The 20402-nt window shown below is 37.8% G+C and overlaps 1 protein-coding gene across 15 annotated transcripts in view; it reads left to right on the top strand.

Moving 5' to 3' along the window:
• SIPA1L1 (signal induced proliferation associated 1 like 1) overlaps positions 1-20402 on the top strand; it is a 410818-nt gene that overhangs the window by 163819 nt on the left and 226597 nt on the right. Inside the window, exon 1 of one of the 15 annotated variants that reach the window (XM_031668028.1) lies at positions 8575-8595. The exons of the other annotated variants lie outside the window; for them this stretch is intronic. The gene's annotated coding sequence lies outside the window, so the exon portion shown is untranslated. Of the gene's footprint in view, positions 1-8574; positions 8596-20402 lie in introns of those variants that run through there. 15 annotated transcript variants of the gene reach the window in all.

Below are 20402 nucleotides of genomic sequence, written 5' to 3'. Positions count from 1 at the left end.
ATGAAGTCAGTGTGCTTGTAACTTGGGACCCAGTCTGTGTGCTTCTTCAGTGTGCTTCTTCAATCTACTTCTTCAGTCCACGCTCATTACTTCCAGGAAATTCATGAGAAGATGAGAGATTATTCATTATAGAATTGAGTCTGGTTTCTCTACACTAATTTTATTGGATATTTTCCAGTTTGACTAGGAAAGGTTAGAGAACGTGGAAAGAAAAGTTAACAGGTTAATTTTAAGGTAATAAGACCATCGTACTGATATATTCTTCAGTGTGATTTAGGTGAGTCAGGAATTTTTCCTCTGGAGACTGCGTAAATCAGGGATGTGCACTTTTGGCTTCCCTGGGCTACAATGGAAGAATAAGAATTGTCTCAGGCCACACATAAAGTACACTAACACTAATGACAGCTGATTAGCTTTAAAAAAAAAAAAAAGAAGAAAAAGAAAAAAAGAGAAATCGCCCAAAAATCTCATAATGTTTTAAGAAGTGTATGAATTTGTGTTGGGCCGCATTCAAAGATGTCTTGGGCTGCATGTGGCCCATGGGCTGTGGGTTGGACAGGCTTGTAAATGTTGTTAAACCTACAGACGAGAAAGGTAAGACTAGTGGCAGCTCTCACGGCGCTGGAAGTCAGCTTATCACACGTTGCAACTTAACATTATTCATTTATGCAAGCAAATAATCAGTTATCAAAACATGGAGGGATTCTTTCAAGCCTCATTTATCACACACAAGTGTAAGGTTTACATAGAGTGTGTTAAACAGATACGTTAATAGGGTAAGATTGGAGTAGAGAAGGTTATTGCTGACTTTTTAATTATCAGAGAAGTGAACATATATTGAGCTTGCATAGATGTAAATTATTGCCTAAAATTTCCACTAAAATTGAAACAAAGTGGTAATAAGTTATTTTCATTTCATTAAAAAAAACCTTGAAGGACAATTTTTTTTCTTCATGATTTAACAATGGTACTTAGGCATTTATTTTGATGTAGGAAAACATGTATTTATTTCTGGACACCACTTTTCTTGTAGTCTTAATAATTATTATCTTAACCAACACCTTTGTATAATAGTTTCCTTGAGGCTGATACCTTTTAATGGTGTCAGTGCTTAACATTATGTCTTTTCAGCAACACAAAATTATATATTATTTTGTGACTGTGTCTATAATGTTATTTTTTTACATCAAAATAAGTATTTTTAAAAAAGAAAATGTGGATTTTTTAACTTGTATTTATAAGAGGATATATTGTCCATGTTATTATAATAATTGATGTGTTTCCAACAGAGGACCTCTGTGAATATTTTTGCATTGCCCACACAGGTAATGTGTGAACATCTCCAAGATTGCTGTGCCATTAACTAGCTCCCACAGTGTCATACAGCGACATTATTTGAAACACTTCTGGAAACATTTTGAAGCATTTATCATTTTTTCTTTGTTGTACACCTGTTTGAACAAAAGCAAAGTAATTGCTTGCAGTAGTTACTTTTCATAGTAACATAAATGCTGAATCTATAAAAAGTAGAATTTCTTTATTCAGATGACCTTAGGTATTAGCTGCCTAATATTGTACATACATCGTAGAGAACATTTTCAAAGGTAGCAGTTTAATAGGAATGAACATGCTTGTTCCTGATACTGGGAAGTTTGCTTATGTAGCTTAGTAGCAATGATATTTATCATATCCTAATTTTTTATAATGCTCTGTATATCACTGAGTGCTTAAGTAGTTACCCTTTTTAATCCTCAGAGTCCTCCCTTCAAACAGGACATCGATATTTAAAAACAAAAATAAATTAAATCCACCTATTAATATATTTCTAACTTGTTGGAAAGGAAATGTCAACTACTAGTTGATTTTCAGCGGTCTCTTAATTTCAATTTTGTTTTTCCTTCATTATAGCAGAATACTCAAGCAAACTAAATGTGGCTCTTGGAAACTCTGAGCTGTCTTTGGGCACAGTTCTCTGAAGTTTAAATTCCAGTTGTTCCTTTTGGTGATCATCATTCATTCTTCTTTTTCCCCTTGAGTCCCTTCTATGTGTCAGGCCTAGGCTCTGGGGACACTGTATTTCTCCAAACTGACACTGTACTTATCTTCATGGAACTTAATGGCTTAGTGGAAGAGACATGAAACAAATACGGACATATGAACTGTAATAAGTGCTCTAGAAGCAATATAAGTGATAGTATTAGGGAGCAACCTGATTGTTGTTTTGAAACAGTCTCACTGTGTCGCCCAGACTGGAGTACAGTGGGGCGGGCAATCACGGCTTACTGCAGCCTTGACCTCCTGAGCTCAAGCAATCCTCCCACCTCAACCCCCCAAGTAGCTGGGACAACAGGCATATGCCACCACACCCGGGTAATTTTTGTATTTTTTGTAGAGATGGGGTTTCGCCATGTTGCCCAGGCCGATCCTGAACTCCTGGGCTCAAGTGCTCAGCCTGCCTTGGCTTCTCAAAGTGCTGAGATTATAGGCGTGAGCCACTGTTTCAGGCCTGATGTTTTATTTCAAACACACACACACACACACACACACACACACACACACACACAAACACACACCCTTCTTCCCTCCATGAAGAGTTGGCATTTGTAGGCTACATTTTCAGTAAATTGTAAATGAAGAGAATTATGAGAATTTACCTGATAATCCTCCTTTATTGTAGTTCAGCTTGTGTGTGTGGGAAAAATACTCTACTGTTTCTGCTAATCCAAGTCTGTCAGCACCGTCTCCCCTCTGTCACCTAATGATCTGACTATTTGAACCTGTGTAACGGCGGGGCACCATGGCAGCCAGCATTGGCCGAGACGCCTGTCCCTGACAACAAGGTCTTTGTTTGGCTACATTGGGAAATATTGGCTACTACCAGGGCTGAGTGCAAAGAGGGTGGTATAGTAACTCATTTTTTCGTGCTAGCAGCCTGATGGCACAGTTACAGCAGGATTTGGCAGCAAGGAGCAAGTGTGGATTGCTTGAAGTTTCAAGGGGAGATGAGGCAGGAGAGAATTTAGAACTGTGGTGTTGGTTTTATTAGTTTAGAAGTTTTAATCTTCAATATAGCCATGTTTTTTTCCAGCAGCATAAAGGGTCAACTTGATGCCCTATTAAAAAAGAGCCAGACGTGGGGTTTACAGGTGATAATTTTAGTGTGTTCCTTTTCTTTAAGAAAAATCTTCGACTCTGAAAGAGCTTGACAGAGCTATTTAATAGTGTGGACATCTGTTGAGGCAGATAGCAGTTTTCTGGGATATAGATCATGTTAATATAAACTCTGGATATAAACAACCTCTGCTGTCTGGTTCAGACTTGAAGACTGTATGATAGGACCAGGCCCGTGCATTAGCTCTTTACTGGTCAAAATGTTCGTGAGTGAAAGCCACTCTTATTTTTCAGAGTCGGGATCTCACTCTGTCTCCCAGGGCACAGTTGTGGTTCACTGCAGCCTCAATCTCCCAGGCTCAAGCGATCCATCTCAGCTTCCCAAGTAGCTGGGACCATAGGCATGTGCTACCATGCCTGTCTAGATTTTTTTTTTTTTTAAATGTAGGGATGGGGCCCACTCTATTGCCCAGGCTGGTCTCAAACTCCTGGGCTCAAGCAATTCTGCTACCTTGGCCTCCCAGAGTGCTGGGATTACAGGCGTGAGCCACTGTGCCCAACCAGTAAATGGCATTTTCATATATTTACCTTCTTTTTTGTTGTCCTGGAAGGCAGAATCTGGGATCTCTTTTACTTCTGTAACTGTTCTCCAAATTCCAACTCAATTTATATCAAAAGAATATGTCTGTGGTGACTGCCCCTTTATCCCTCCCCTGAAACATAGATTTTTTTGTTTTAGAGACAGGGTCTTGCTCTGTCACCCAGGCTGGAGTGCAGTGGTGTGACTGTAGCTCTGTAGCTTACTGCAGCCTTGAACTCCTGGGCCCAAGCAATTTTCCTGCCTCAGCCTCCTGAGTAGCTAGCACTACAGGTGCCCAACCCTCCACGCCTCCAATTGTTTTATTTTTTGTAGTGACGAGATTTTGCCATGTTACCCAGGCTGGTCTTGAATCCTGGGCTCAAGTGGTTTTCCCCACTCACCCTCCCAAAGTGCTGGGATTACAGGTGTGAGCTCCTGCCCCTGGCAAAAATAGTTATTGAAGAACTACTAGGGCAGGTGGGAGGTCTTGTTCTACTGCTATGTTTGTGAACAATACAAATTCAATTATTTTTGTGTATGTGACTTATAGGGACTGGCGAAACAATTAAATTGGTTGACCAGGGTGACTGAGGAGACTTTCATTATGTTTCTCCAAGGACATAATATTAAACAACAAAAAAAGTATTTTGACAAAGTATCATCACCAAAGTATCCCTCGTCGTAATATATAGCACAGGCTGGAAACTTGGATTATTGTTTCTTATCTAAAAGCAGTTAGTAGAACAAAGGTTATGCATGTTCTATTAGCAGTGAAGCTGATACTATGAAGCCTATATAATTTTATTCAAATGGATTAAGAAAATTCACATGTGTTTGTATTTGGAACACGTGGTCAGATATTTTATGATGGATAAATTTTAATTCAGCAAATATTTGTTTCTGTTACTCCTTAAATGATAGATTCATCATTTTGTTTGTTTTTTAATATTATGAAGGAACTTTATACTCCTGATACTGATAATGTGGGCAGGCCAGCCTGAAGGGACTCCATGATTCAGTCTTTACCGTACGATAGCACATGGGCTTTTGCTTTTAAACGCGAGTTCTCTGATTGGGTAGTGCGTGTGTGAGTACTGAAAAATCTCTAGAATTGAGGCTTTGAAAGGTTATCAGTTTTACACCTTCTTGTCCTATTGGGATGCCTTTAATTCTTGTTCCGTTTTATTTTGTTTTGCCTTCTAGCAGCAGTTAGAATCTTCATTGAATTGTTGAATAGAAATGGTGACAGTGGATGTCCTTGTTTTGTTCCTGATGCTAGAGGGGAAAGCTTTCAGTCTTTTACTGTTGATATGATGTTCGTTCAGGCTGAGGAAGTTCCCTTATGTTCCTGGTTTACTAAGGCTTTTTTTTTTTTTTTTTTTTTTTAAATCATTAGTGGTGTTGAATTAAATTTTTCAGGTGCCTTGTATATATTGATAAAATTGTGTGGCTTTTTGTCCTTTATTAATATGTTGTATTAATTGACTTTTGGAGGTTATGATAATTGATTTTTGGATGTTAAACCATACTTGCTAGGATGAATCCCATTTGGTCATAGTATCTAATTGAGATCGCCCCGCCCTGCCCCGCCCCGCCCCGCCCTGCCCGAGACAGGGTCTTGCTCTGTCACCCAGGCTGGAGTGCAGTGGTATGATCTTGGCTTATTGTAGCCTCAACCTCCTAGGATGAAATGATCCTCCCACTTCAGCCTCAGTAGTAGCTGGGACTATAGGCACATGCCACCTCATCCAGCCAATTTTTAAAATTTTTTGTAGAGATGGGATCTTACTATGTTGCCCAGGCTGGTTTCTCCTGCATCAGCCTCCCAAGTAGCTGGAACTATAGGCGTGCACCACCATGCCTGGCTAATTTTTGTGTTTTTAATAGGGACGGGGTTTCACTGTGTTTAGCCAGGCTGTTCTCAAACTCCTGACCTCGTGATCTGCCTGCCTGGGCCTTTCAAAGTGCTGAGATGACAGGCGTGAGCCACTGTGCCTGGCCCAGGGTGGTCTTGAACTCTTGGGCTCGAATGATCCTCCCACCGTGGCCTCCTAAAAGTGCTAGGATTACAGGTGGGAGCCACTGCACCCAGACAGAGGATTTTTTAATTGAGAATTTTTGTTTGTAAATTCCTGAGGAATATTGGTTCATTGTTTTCTTATTTTGTAATGTTCTTGTTTGGCTTTAGTATTGTAATATAGAATGAGTTGGGAAGTGTTGTCTCTTTCTCTGTTTTCTAGAAGAGTTTGTGAAGAATTGGCATTGTTTCTTTATGTATCTGATAGAATTCCATGGTGAAGCCATGTAGGCCTGGTATTTTCTTTGTGGGAAGATTTTTAATTAGTAGTTCAATTTCTTATTTTAGGTATATTGAGATTTTCTATTTCTTCTTGAGTTAGTATTGGTTATTTATGTCTCTCTAGGAATTTGTCCACTTTATCTAATTTGTCTAATTTGATGGCATACCGTTTTTATATTTTCTTTTTATATATTTAAAATATATTTTATACTGTAGGGTCAATAGTGATGCTCCTTCATTTATTCCTGATTTTGGTAATTTTTGGGGGGGGGTAATTTTCTTTTTTTCTTGGTCCATCTAAGTAAAGGTTTGTCTATTTTATTTACTTTTTCAAAGAACCAGCTTTTGGTTTTATTGACTTTTACTATTTTCCTATTTTCAGTTTCATTGGGTTTTACTCTAAACTTTAACTTCTTTCTTTCAGCTTGCTTGGGGTTACTTTACTGTTTTAGTTTCCTAAAGTGAAGACAGTTGAGATCTTTCTTGTTTTCTAAAATAAGTTTAAGTTTAAAGCTATACAGTTCTCAGCTGTGAGCAGTGTTTCACACCTGTAATCCCAGCACTTTGAGAGGCTAAGGTGGGAGGATCATTTGAGGCCAGGAGTTCGAGACCAGCCTGGGTAACATAGTGAGACTCTGTCTCTACAAAAAACAAAAAACAAAAAACAAAAAACCAAGCATCAGTTGGGTTTAGTGGCATGTGCCTGTGGCCCCAACTACTTGGGAGGCTGAGTTGGGAGGATTGCTTGCAACTGCTGTAGTTAGCCATGCTACTGCACTCTAGCCTGCAAGACCCTGTCTTAAAAAAAAAAAAAAAAAACTATAAAATTGTCTTTAGCCACAGCTTTAGCTGCATCCCATAAATTTTGATGTTTTATTTTTGTTTTTATTCAGTGTAAGATATTTTTAAATTTTTGAGCTGGGTGTGGTGACGTATGCCTATGGTCCCAGCTACTCAGGAAGCTGAAACAGGAGGATCGTTGAGCCGAGGAGTTCAAGGCCAGTCTGGGCAACATAGTGAGGCTCCATGTCTAAAAATAAAAATTATAATAATAATAAATATATTTCTTAATTTTGCTTGTGATTTTTTTTCTTTGACCCATGGGTTGTTTGGATGTTATTGTTTGATTTTCAAGTATTTGGAGATTTCTCAAATTTCTTTTGATTGTTAATTTTAATTCTTTGTAATCACCAAACATATTTTATATTATTTTGATCCTTCTAAATTTGAGACTTGTTTTGTGACATTGCAAATGGTCTAACCTGGACCTTAAAAAGAACGTGTATTCTGCTGTTGTTGGATGAAGTTTTCTATAGATGTCAGTTAAGTCAGTATGGTTAATTATACTGTCTAGTGTTTATACCCTTGCTGATATTTTGTCTGGTTGTTCTATCAATTATTTAGACTGGGATTTTGAAGTCTTCAATTATTGATGAATTGTCTCTCTCCTTCCAGTTCTGTTCGTTTTTGTTTCATTTGTTTTGGTGCTGTTGTTAGGTTGCATGTAGGTTTTTAATTGTTATATTTCACTGATGACCCTTTTATCATTATAAATTGTCCCTCTTTTTCTCCATTAATGTTGTTATCTTAAAGTAAAAAGAGAATCCTTTAATAATGATCCTGGGCCGGGCACAGTAGCTCACGCCTGTAATCCCAGCGCTTTGGGAGGCTGAGGCGGGCGGATCATGAGGTCAGGGGATTGACACCATCCTGGCCAACATGTTGAAACCCACCTCTATTAAAAATACAGAAATTATCTGGGCATGATGGCGCATGCCTGTAATCCCAGCTACTCAGGAGGCTGAGGCAGGAGAATCGCTTGAATCCAGGAGGCGGAGGTTGCAGTGAGCTGAGATCATGCTACTGCACTCCAGCCTGGGTGACGAGCAAAACTCTGTCTCAAAAAAAAACAAAAAAATCCTACAGTTTTATTTATTTTTATTAAGATGGGGTCTTGCTATATTGCCCAGGCTGGTCTTGAACTCCTAGACTCAAGGAATCCTTCTCCCTTGGCCTCCCAGAGTGCTGGGGATTACAGGTGTGAACCACTACACCTGGCCTATACTGTTCTAAATGATCATATACGTATACAATTCCAGGAATTTAAACACATGTATGGATTTTTGTGACTTTCATTATAATAAAGATTCAGAAGAGTTTTGTAACCCCCTAAAACTCCCTCATGCTATCCCTTTATAGTCACCTCTTTGCCTGCCCATAATCCCTGGCAACGCCTGATCTGCTGTCCATTCCTGTAGTTTTTTCTTTTAAAGAATGTCACTTAACTTAATAAATTGGGATGTTATATAAATGGAACCATACAGTATATAGTCTTCCAAGACTAGCTGCTTTCACTAAGCTTGCCTTTGAGATTCATCCAAGCTGTTGCATGTTATCAGTATTTCCTTTTTATTGCAGGATATTCCATTGTGTGGATATACCAATTTGCTTATACAGTCACCTGTTGAAGGACACTTGAGTTGTTTCCAGTTTTGAGTGATTGTGAATAGAGCTGCTATAAACATTTGTGTCCAGATTTTTCTGTTAATGTAAGCTTTCCTTTCTCTAGGATAGATGCCCAGGTGTGTGATTTCTGAGTCATAGGGTAAGTGCTTTATGAGAAACTGCCAAACCACTTTCAAGAGTGACCGCATCATTTTTTGTTCCCACCAGCAATGTTGGAGAGTTCCCATTTCCCATTCTTGCCACCACATGGTATTGCCAGTATTTTAAATTTTGGCCATTTTAGTAGGTGTGAGCAGGATCTTCTTATGACTTTAATTTTCATCTCCCTAATGGCTATTGGTGGTTTCACACATCTTTCATGTATTTGCCATCTTTATACCTCTTTGGTGGAGTTTCCTCTTTAAGCTTTAAATTTTCTATGTTAACCTTTTCTGAGAAATCTTATTTTAGGTACACTTAAAATTACAATCTTTTCTTGATAACAAAGTCATTGTATGAACTGTAATTTTCATATGGGTTTGGAATTACAGGGAAGCTAGCAACGACTATTGAGTGGTGTAAGGCTGCTTACGTCTCTTTCAGGCATTCCGTTTCTGCTGTTAGCATGCCTGATTCTGGCAGTGGTTCCACTTCCATTCCCTTTTTGGTTTATTGCTTTTGTGAAATGATCATGAATAAGGCTATAAGAATCATGTTTGAAAAAAAAATAGTGAAGTGCTTCTCAGTAAATTCCCCAAGAGCTCTTCTCTAAGGAAAGTACATAAACTCTGTAACATCTGTTTTAGTGCTTCTCCAAACTGGGGGCCCTGAAATTCATCTGAGGAGTCTGTAAGTGTGAATCTGTGTGTGCAGTGAGCATTGTCTATGAGCTGAATAAACAGTATTCTGTGCAATACATATTCTACTATTTTCAGAATTATATGGATGCTGTGGAACAATCTTGAGTTTGGGTAGTTTTTGTTTTTTCTTTATGTAATTTGCATACCAACTCTTTTGCTGCTTTTTCTAGTCCATGATGTGGTGAGTAGAATTTTTCAGATGGACCTTTCTTGGTAAGTGAGGTGTTGCTGTTTGTTACTAGTCAGGACAGGATGAAGTAGGCTTTTTGTTTATGCTGTTTAACCATAGGTTATCAAATGTTCTTTACAAGGCTTACATTAATTTATTAATTTTTGATGATGTAGTATTGCATACTTTTGCTGAAAAGCATTTTGGGAAAATTGGGATACTTCAGATTCTTCAAATGATAGGGTTTTTATGATTTGTCATTAACACTAACCTAACAAGTGACAAGAAAAAGTATATTCCTCAAGTTGTTATTGCATTAAAAGAAACATTTAAACCATGGTTTGCAGGGTCAATTCTTTCCCACATTCATCAAGTCATTTTGATGCTTTTATTATAAGTAAAACTTGGTTAGTAGATTGTTGGTTTAATCAAAGATTATAAAAATAGAAAAGGTGGTGGCACATGCCTGTAGCTACCTGGTAGGTTGAGGTGGGAGGATCACCTGAGCCTGGGGAGGTTGAGGCTGTAGTAGGCTGTGATCATGTCACTGCATTCCAGCCTGGTTTGACACAGTGAGACCCTGTCTCAAAAAATATATATATATTTATACAGAGAGAGAAAAGGAAACTGTTCCTATGTATGTAATTTATATAAGCACAACATCTGCTTGTGTATTGTTGACCAGACTTTTTCTGAAGTTTTTAAAGTACTTTGCTGCTTTGCATGCCTCATCCTGTCAAGCAAGTTCTCATTTAAGGAATATATAATTGTATCATAATATGGTAATTTGTTATGCAAATATCATATCTTAAATTATCAATCTAACAGCTTTATTTTCCTCAGTTATTTTTGGTTCTCATTTCAGGATGTGAAATAGGGTAGCAATAGAAATTAGCAAAAGGAAAAAAAAAAGTAATTGATGTGCTAAATAATCATTGCCCTAATTTTAGTTATGAGATATTCAGGGCTGTAATTTGTTTTAGGGGCCTTTTTTGGTTTGTTTTGTATCACATTTACTTAGATTCTCAATTTCTTCACGATGTGTCCCACCAGAAACCAGGGATTCAGTTCCTAACCATTTCTCATTAAAATAAGCCCAAAGGTTCTTTTTTATTGAAGAATTATCCAAATTTGTTAGAAATTAAAATCTTTGCATAAACTTTAAAATATCTATTATAAACTTGCTAATACCAGTTGAATTAGTCTAAACATTCCTTTTTTTGACATTTGGAGGTAGTGTTTGAGTGTCATTGAGGTTAACTAGAAAAAGGAAGACATTGATAAGTTGAACATTAAAATTAAGAATTTCTCTTCAACAAAATAAAAATTAAGAGAAAAAAGGCAGGCTACAGAGTGGGAGGAAATATTTGCAGCATGTACATCCAACAGAACACTCATAACCACAATACTTAAAGAGCTACAAATCAATAAAAGCCTGACACTCCCTCCCTCTTGCCTTCCCACAGCCAAAGATCTAAGACTTGAAGAAGCAATTCACAAAAGAAGATGCTCATTTGGACAATAAAATAAGCCTCTTAAAAGGCTCTCAAAATCATATGGTGGAAGTGCAAATTAAAGCCACAGTTGTATTATTACATTCTTACCGTTAGAACAAATGAAAAAGATAACCCCAAGTCTACAGCAACTGGACAACTCTGCTAGTGGAAGTATAAATTGCAATTTATACACCCTGCTAATGGGAGTAAAATTGCTGGAAGTTTTGACCCAGCAGTTCCACTACCAGGTGTATAGATCCAACGGAAACACACACATCTGTGCCCCAAAGAATATGCCAAAAGTGTTTATAGCAGCATTATTTGTGCTTGCATCAAACTAGAATAAAACAAAATGTTCATCAAAAGTTAGAAGGGGGCAGGGTGCGGTGGCTCACTCCTGTAATCCCATCACTTTGGGAGGCCAAGGTGGGCGGGTCACCTGAGGTCGGGAGTTTGAAACCAGCCTGACGAACATGAAGAAACCCCATCTCTACCAAAAATACAAAATTAGCTGGGCGTGGTGGCGCATGCCTATAACCTCAGCTACTCAGGAGGCTGAGGTAGGATAATTGCTTAAACCCGGGAGGCGGAGGTTGTGGTGAGCCGAGATGCGCACAAGAGTGAAACTCCATCTCCAAAAACAAAACAAAACAAAAACGTTTAAAGGGGCCGAGTGCAGTGGCTCAGGCCTGTAATCCCAGCACTTTGGGAGGCCAAGGTGAGAGGATTGCTTCAGCTCAGGAGTTTGAACCAGCCTGGGGAACATAGTTAGATGTCATCTCTATAAAAAATTTTAAAAATTAGCTGGGTGCAGTGGTGTGAACCTGTGTTCCCAGCTACTTGGGGGGCTGAGGTGGGAGGATCGCTTGAGCCCAGGAGGTCGAGGCTACAGTGAGCCATGTTCAAGCCACTGCACTCCAGCCTGGGTGACAGAGCGAGACCCTGCCTCAAAAATAAATAAACAGATAAAAATAAATATATATGAAGAAAAAAGATAAATGGAGAAATTCTGTGTGGTATTTTGCTTTCTATAGCAAAAAAGATGAAGTTCACAATGTGAAACCAAAGAAGACATAAGAAAGTGTACATATTCTATGACCTCATTTAAATAAATTGCTTTTCCCATGTTGTAAAGTGACCATACAGAAACAGGCAGAACTAATCTGTGGTGCTAGAAGTCATAATGGTTGTTAGCATTGGAGGTTACTGAGGACTTATGAGGGTGGCTTCTGAGGTGTTGGTAATGTTCTCTTTCCTGATGAAGTAGTAGTTACAGTGGTAGGTTCAATTTCTGAAAGTTCTAAAAGATGTATATGTAGAATTTGTATATTTCAAGTTTTATAAAAGCTTAATTAAAAAATTAATTGCAGGCTGGACACAGTGGCTTCATGCCTGTAATCCCAGCACATTGGCAAGCCAAGGCGGAAGGATTGCTTGATTTCCAGTAGTTTGAGACCAGCCTGGGTCTCAAACCATGGTGAAACGCTGTCTCTGCAAAATGAATGAATGAATGAATGAATGAATAATACAAAAATCAGCTGAGCATGTTGGCATGTGCCTATAGTCCCAACTGTTTGGGAGGCCGAGGTGGGAGGGCCACTTGAATCTGGGAGGTAGAGGCTGCAGTGAACTGCCAGTACACTCTACCCTGGGTGACAGAGTAAGACCCTGTTTCCAAAAAAAAAAAAAAAAAAACAACAAAAACAAAAACAAAAAACAAAAAAAAAAACACTTCATTGAACATAGCTTTTTTTGTTTTTTTCTTCTGTGTGTCATATTGTAGCCTAGTATGCTAACAAGTAATAGAATTCTTCAGTATTAGCCATGATTGTTCTTAAAAATCATTTTACCTTCATGGATTGATGCATTTATATGGCTATTTTGGTTTTACTATTATAAGAACCTTTGAGATACTTGAAAAAAAGATATATATATATATATTTGAGACAGTGTCTTGCTGTGTTGCCAGGCTGGAGTGCAACCTCCGTCTCCAGGGTTTAAGTGATTCTCATGCCTCAGCCTCCTGAGTAGCTGGGACTACAGGCACATGCCACCATGCCTGGCAATTTTCTTTTTTGTATTTTTAGTAGAGACAGGGTCTCACCATGTTGGCCAGGCTGGTTTCAAACTCCTGGCCTCAAGTGATCCACCCGGCTCGGCCTCCCAAAGTGTTGGCATTACAGGCATAAGCCACAACGCCCAGCCTAGAATCTGGAGTATTTTAAAGGCCCTTTAATGAAGGATCACTTTTGTAGACAAACAAAAATTTTTGGCTATTAGGGTAGAGTATATTAAATATGAAAACTTGTCAACATTTAAAACATGTTACAGATAACTAAAATAAAATACTTATTCCTAGTGACCCATTTAATACAGAGAGACTGTTTTTCACCTACATTAGTGCAAATGTAGTTATGGTTTAATATACTACTCAGTTTTATCATCCTTGTATTCTCATAAGACTCCTCTAACACCATGTTCTGCCACGTGTTAATGAAGTTCTGTATGTTTCTTTCCCCTTTATACTATGGTTTTCTTGAGGAAAGGAGCTGCTTTTTAAAAATTCTCCTAGCATAGTGCATTGCTTATATTAAATAATCAGAAAATATCATCTCCATATTTTATACAAGAAGACTTAGTAATAAAATTCCAGAAATTTTGAATTCTTATGCATGTCCCCCCTTGCTGTAGGACAAAGGTAGTTGCAATTCTTGCATGATATGACATGAAATTTTGTAGTCATCATGTCCCTGACCTCTATCGAAAAAATGTGCTTGATATTGTTAGCATGATGAACTTTGTATGTCTAAGTTTAGCTTCAAATGGTGTAGGTAGTATTATTTAAAAATGGGAAGATCTGGAGTTCTTTTATCTAATGGTATAGCTCGTTTTATCCTACGAACAGTGCGCGTGAAAGTAAATTACAAAGTTATACATCTAGAAGGTCATGATGGAATTTTCTGGCATGGTACCTGTTTTGGTTTTGATGCTGAACCCATGTGTATATTCAGTCATTTTTAAATGTTCTCTGAGTAAATTGGTGTCCTCATTAAGCTGATTATGCTCAAGAAACATTTTAAGATGCTGATTCATTGACTTGATTATCCTTTACATTTCCAACGGTATTGGCAGAAGTGGAATGCATTTATTGGTTGGCAAATTCAGTTTCCTTATTTGTAAAACATTAAAAAATTTGTAGTGCATCCAGTTCAGAGTGGCTAATTGTGATTATGGTAATTGCCAAAGATGCTTGATGCTGTAAATGTTTCACATATTTTTCTTTAATGTTTCTGGACAACCCATTTGTTGAGATTAAAACACCAAAAAAATTGTAACTGAAATTGTTAATATGTATGTATATATTTACTTTTGTAAGCTATGTTGGAATAATTTTATATTTACAGAAAAGTTGCAAATGTGTTAGTATGTATTGAATTGCCCTGAGTGATAGTTACTTATCTAGTATTTCTCTTAAAAGTTTAATATTTTTATTTTTTTTGAGATAGGGTCTCGCTTTTGTTGCCCAGGCTGGAGTGTAGTGCTGCAATATTGGCTGACTGTAACCTCTGCTGGGTTCAAGCAATTCTCGTGCCTCAGCCTCCCAAGTAGCTGGGATTACAGGCATGAGCCATCGCGCCCAGTCCTAAAAGTTTAATATTTTTAATAAAAATATTCTTGCCTCTGATCTTTGTTCAATAGACAAATATTTTAAAGTTCTTGTGTTTAAATGAAAGTATGCGGTTTTCGTCATCCTTTTTCCTTGAACGTCACTTTTCCTGTGCGGTAACATGACCGTTACTTACGTGGAGTGCTGTGAAGTGTGTATATGTAAGATTTATGTTCTGCATTTATGAGCATGAATAAACGTTACGGAATCAGGACCATGGGGATCATTTAGTTGTAGAATCAGAAATCTGATGAAATGTTCACAGTTTCCTATTTTTATAAAACGGAGTAGTTTAAAACTGCATATGCCAGCTTTCCTTTCTCTATTCCCTACCTCCTTTTCTGTTGTAGTTACATAGTAACACATGAGGGCAGTTTGTAAGGACAAAAAGATACTATGTTTTTAAAAATAAAAGATACCTTCCATTGTAAGGCACACCATTTTCTTATGTAGTATTAAGGAAAAAAATTCTCTGTGAGGAATTGAGTTGAATCTGGGAAAATTTTTAAAAAAGAAAAAAAATGCAGCCTTCTAAACTATGGTACATTGCTAAGATGCCAGGAAATATAAGATGCGTACTGATTTCAGTGATGTTGAAGTGAAGAAAAATGTGAGTTTTAGATCCATTCCAAACATTCCCAGCTCTAACAAAATTATTTTATTTGGGGTTTAACTGGGGACTTCTACCTTTTTTAGAAGTCAGCAGAGAATCATTCATTTGAGCTCGGGCTTGCTTTTTGCTAAAATACTGTTGGAGACATGTTCTAATCAGTATGTCTGATTTTAAGAAGATATGAAAATTTTTAATGAAGGATCACTTTTGTAGACAAATTTGAGTGCTTTCTGGGAGCAGACAATGAAAAGCCACGTTGTGCTTCATATAACCTGAGTTCTTATGTTACGTGGCCTCCAAGAACCATTTCGTAGTTTTCATTCTCCTTTGCATTTTCAGTGTTTCTCTTTACTGACCATTCACTTTACTTAATATTTTGTAGTTTAGAAAACTTTTCTCAACCTTGATTCTTTTCCAAACTATCACCGTTCTTTCATTCCTCGCCCAGGTGATCAACAGTTTATTTTCCCGTATTGCCTAGGTCACTCACAGATACTTCCCCACCTCATTTATTTATTAAGCAGTTCTCTGTGTAAGATCTGTGTCTCTGCTGTTTTGCTGAAATGCTTCTCTCTTAGTTCCTTAGTAGTTTTCTAAGTTTCTGAAGCTGGCGACCTCTTTTTAGCTCATTTGTCAAAACTTATCGTTATTGCTGTCTGACACTGGTATCTCACAGCTCTCTCTTTCCTCTTTTTTTAGCACTGTCGCTATAGTTTTTCGTCTCTGTGCCAATCTTGTTATCCCATGATGCCTAGATTTTATTTTTTTATCTACTCTATTATTAAAATAATATTGAAATATAAAATGCTCCATAAATATATCACTCCAATATAATACTTATTTGAACTTTGAGTTTTTCCATCTTTGTCTTGGCCTAGCTTTTCATTCTTTACCTCCTGTACTTTTAATCTTGGTAGGTATATTACAAGTTGAACATCTCTAATCCCAAAATCGGAAATTTGAAGTGCTTTAAAATTTAAAACTTTCTGAGCACCAACATGACGCCACAAGTGGAAATTTCTACACCTGACCTGATGTGACAGTTTGCGCTTCATTGATGTTTCAGTGTACACAAACTTTTGTGCACAAAATTATTGAAAATGTTGTGTGAAATTAGCTTCAGGCTATGTGTATAAGGTGTATATGAAACAAATGAATTTTCATATTTAAACTTGCGTCCCATCCTTAAGCTATTTCATTATGGATATGCAGATATACCCCCTTCCCCCAGAAAAACATAAATTCTGAAATGCTTCTGGTCCCAAGCATTTTAGATAAGGGATACATCCTGTATTCTATTTTCCACCTTAACGTAGTATCAGTTATTTTTCCAGGTTTGCACATGTTGTCCCATTATTCTCACATGAAAGAACAAAAAATTATAGGTTATAGTTTTGTTGCACCATAATTTTCTATGTATGTCTGTTGTTGGATAATTGACTTGTTTCCAGATTGTGTTTTGCTTCAAAAACATTGTAGTAGAATGTATATTTGTTCCTATAACCTTTTGCTTCTGTTGTATTATTTACATAAGATCCTTTTCTAGGAGTGCTATTAATTACTTGTCCAAGCAAATACATATATATATATTTTTTTTTTTTTTTTTGAGGCAGAGTTTTGCTCTTTTTGCCTAGGCTGGAGTGCAGTGGCACGATCTCAGCTCACTGCAAGCTCTGTCTGACGAGTTCAAGTGATTCTCGTGCCTCAGCCTCCCAAATAGCTGGGATTATAGGTGAATGCCACCTTGCCTGGCTAATTTTTGTATTTTTGGTAGAGACGGGGTTTCACCATGTTGGCCAGGCATGTCTCGAACTCTTGACCTTAGGCGATCCACCCACCTCAACCTCCCAAAGTGCTGGGATTCCAGGTGTGAGCCACCGTGCCTGGCCAAATGTACAAAATATTATTTTGCTAATTAAGTAGTTGTACAATGATGGTACTTCATTTTTGCTTTAATGTTTGTTTTTTTATTAATAAGGGTATTTTTACGTTTAATATTGAGTTTATATTTCCCTATGAATTCTCTCCATATTATAGCTCACATTTATCTATCTTGTAATCTATTTTTTTTTCCTTTTTTTCTTCTTTGACACGGGGTCTCATCATGTTGCCCAGGGTGGTCTGGAACTCCTGGGCTCAAGCGTTCCACCCACCTCAGTCTCCCAAAGTGCCGGGATTACAGGCGTGAGCCACCTTGCCTGGCCTGTTTTGTAGTCTAATACAAAAGCCATAGCAGAGATACCTATTTTATATTGTAGAATTTCTAAATGATGTTGTTCTTAAGCCAAATGTGCAGAGAGATTATGCTTATTCACAGTGATAACTTTTGCGGTGTAATGCCTTAAATTCTTATCTTCTAGGTTAAATGGGCCTTTTGCTTTCCTCATGACATAAAAATTTAGAGGAAGACTTGGTAACTTTTTCACTTGATTAACTGACTGTTTTTGTTATTATGACAGCACAATGTACTGTCACACAGTGCCGCAGTTGGAGGGAAATTTTGTTGTTGATTTGTGCCTAATTTGTTTTTCCTGCCTGTTCGTTTCATTTGAAAGTGCTTTTAACATGTAAGATAAAACTTGTCATATGTTAGTTCTGGTCAATGAAAAATGTCTTCCAAGACATTGATACAACATTTACATTGACAGTAATTAAGACACTCATCTTTCTGTGTTAACCTTAAATCAATTGATAATGTAGTTCAGTTTCGTGGGTAGTTTAGACTTGAATTTGGTTGTTAAGTAGATTACTTTACAGTAGACCACGATCTCTTTCTACGGCTGGAGTGTCACAACTGAATTAATTTTTGCTGTAATCTGTGCACCATCAATTTAACTCATTTTGAAATCTGTCTTGACCATCTCACTCCTTGTACTTCCTTTCCCTTACTGTTACTTACTTACCTACCTTTCAGTTTCTCGTACTGACTTGAATTATGGTTATTTCCTAAAGTTCCTTCATTATTGCCATTTCCTTTTAATATATTGTTTTTTGTGAGCTCAATCTTCTTTCATTTTAACATACATCAAGCTCCCCTAAAGCCATAACTCTAGCCCTGTCAGACTTCTCTTACCAGCCAGAGGTCTGTGTTTTCACCTCCTCTCTTGACTCCATCATTCTGCAGCAGACTCACAAACTTAAGTGCCTGCAGGGGCCTGGCCGACAATGGCAATGAGTAAAAGCAGGCCTTGGGGTAAGAGAAAATATTTTTCTACTGTAAGAAAAAAAGAGGGCAAGTGGGACGATAGATGGTAGCCAGCATAAGCTCGAGGTGAGGAAGACAGTCTTGGGAACCTTGGAGAGAGGGGAGGAGAATTCAGGTTTCATGCTGGCTATTTGGCTCCAGCCACCAGTGCTATTTGGGAATGTGGCCTCAAAGCTATCAGATCTACCAGTTTTTCAAGAGAAGCTGTTAATCTGTATTTTCATTTTAAATACATGATTTTAAAAAGTGGGATTGAATTTCTGTAAAACATTCCACGGGCCAAGGAAAATATGCCCATGGACAAAGTTCTATATACAGGCTCTTAATTTGTGATCTCCTCCAGTAAAGGTGACACTTTAAGTTTGGTATGTTATTAACTATCCCTCCCCAGTTTTCTCTTGTTTCTTTGTTCATGTAATAGTGAAACCATCCATTCAGCTTTTTAACACCTCCTCACCTCATTACTTTTTTATTTGGAAAAGGGATCTGGGTCATGAGAAAGGCTTTTTCTAATTTAAAGGAAGTTTGTACATGTTTATAAGCCAAAGAAGTGATTTTAGAAAGAGAGAAGATATTAGAATACAGTATGTCCACTGGGGATGGCGTCCAGGGTAGAGAAGCCAGCCACGGACTTCTAGGAGCTGATGCTGAATCACCCTGCATACTTTTATTTCTCAATAATTATGTTTTAACCAAAAAGTTTTATTTTTTCTTTTTATGCATATCATGTTTCCTTGAATTTCATGAATTTCCATAAATTTCTTTCCTTGAATTTATTATACTTTAAAAAACATAGTCTTTGTTTTTTTGTATGGCTTTTTTTTTTTAGATATTCTTGAGTTCAATACTCCTTTCCATGTTGCTGATTTTCATGGAATGAGTAGCGATTGTCATAGATTTATTTGTAGTAAGTATTAGAACTAAAAAGTTGAATTCAGCTTTATTGTAAAGACTCTTATTCACCTGGTAGTGCATGTAGGCTCTTATTACAGAAGCCATGGTGAGTGTACCCTGTTGGGTAGGGTAGATTTTCCTGTAAGATGTGGGGGTTTTAATTCCCTGGCTCACCATCCAAGGCCTGCTGCTTCTCCCAGAATCAGCTGACGTTGTTAGTTATTCCTGGATTCTGCTAGGAAAATTTATTTGAAGGTCCATCTTGTAAGGAGTTACAGTTCTCTTGGCCCTATGGGGTTTGTCCTCATGCTGTTTCCATATGCTTTCTGTTTCTCAGAATTTCTCACTGGTCTGGTCTGCTGGTATCATCTGTATTGGGATTTCCTGTACTTCATGAATTTGTGTTTTTATTTTCCTATTAAGTTGAGATAGGATGGAAAAAAGGTAAATTTGTAGGTTGTATTTAAAAACAAAATCTTAGGCCAGGCGCGGTGGCTCAAGCCTGTAATCCCAGCACTTTGGGAGGCCGAGACGGGCGGATCACGAGGTCAGGAGATTGAGACCATCCTGGCTAACATGGTGAAACTCCGTCTCTACTAAAAAATACAAAAAACTAGCCAGGCGTGGTTGTGGGTGCCTGTAGTGCCAGCTACTCGGGAGGTTGAGGCAGGAGAATGGCGTAAACCCGGGAGGCGGAGCTTGCAGTGAGCTGAGATCCGGCCACTGCACTCCAGCCTGGGCGACAGAGCGAGACTCCGTCTCAAATAAATAAATAAATAAATAAATAAATAAATAAATAAAAACAAAATCTTTCAACAAATTTGAACATCTAATTGGTTTTTATTCATGAACTGGGAAGCATTATGTCTACAAATTTGGAGCTCCATTGTGCATGGCAGAACAGTTGTTTTTTTGTAAGGTAGCTTGAGCAAGATCAAGGAGACAAGCTGGGCATGGTGGCTCACGCCTGTAATCCCAGCACTTTGGGAGGCTAAGGCCAGTGGATTGCCTGAGGTCAGGAGTTCTAGACCAGCCTGGCCAACAGTGAAACCCTGTCTCTACT

This window comes from Papio anubis, chromosome 7 (genome assembly GCF_008728515.1).
Source record: "Papio anubis isolate 15944 chromosome 7, Panubis1.0, whole genome shotgun sequence".
Lineage (NCBI taxonomy): Eukaryota > Metazoa > Chordata > Mammalia > Primates > Cercopithecidae > Papio > Papio anubis.
This window is presented reverse-complemented; position numbering and strand designations above follow the sequence as displayed.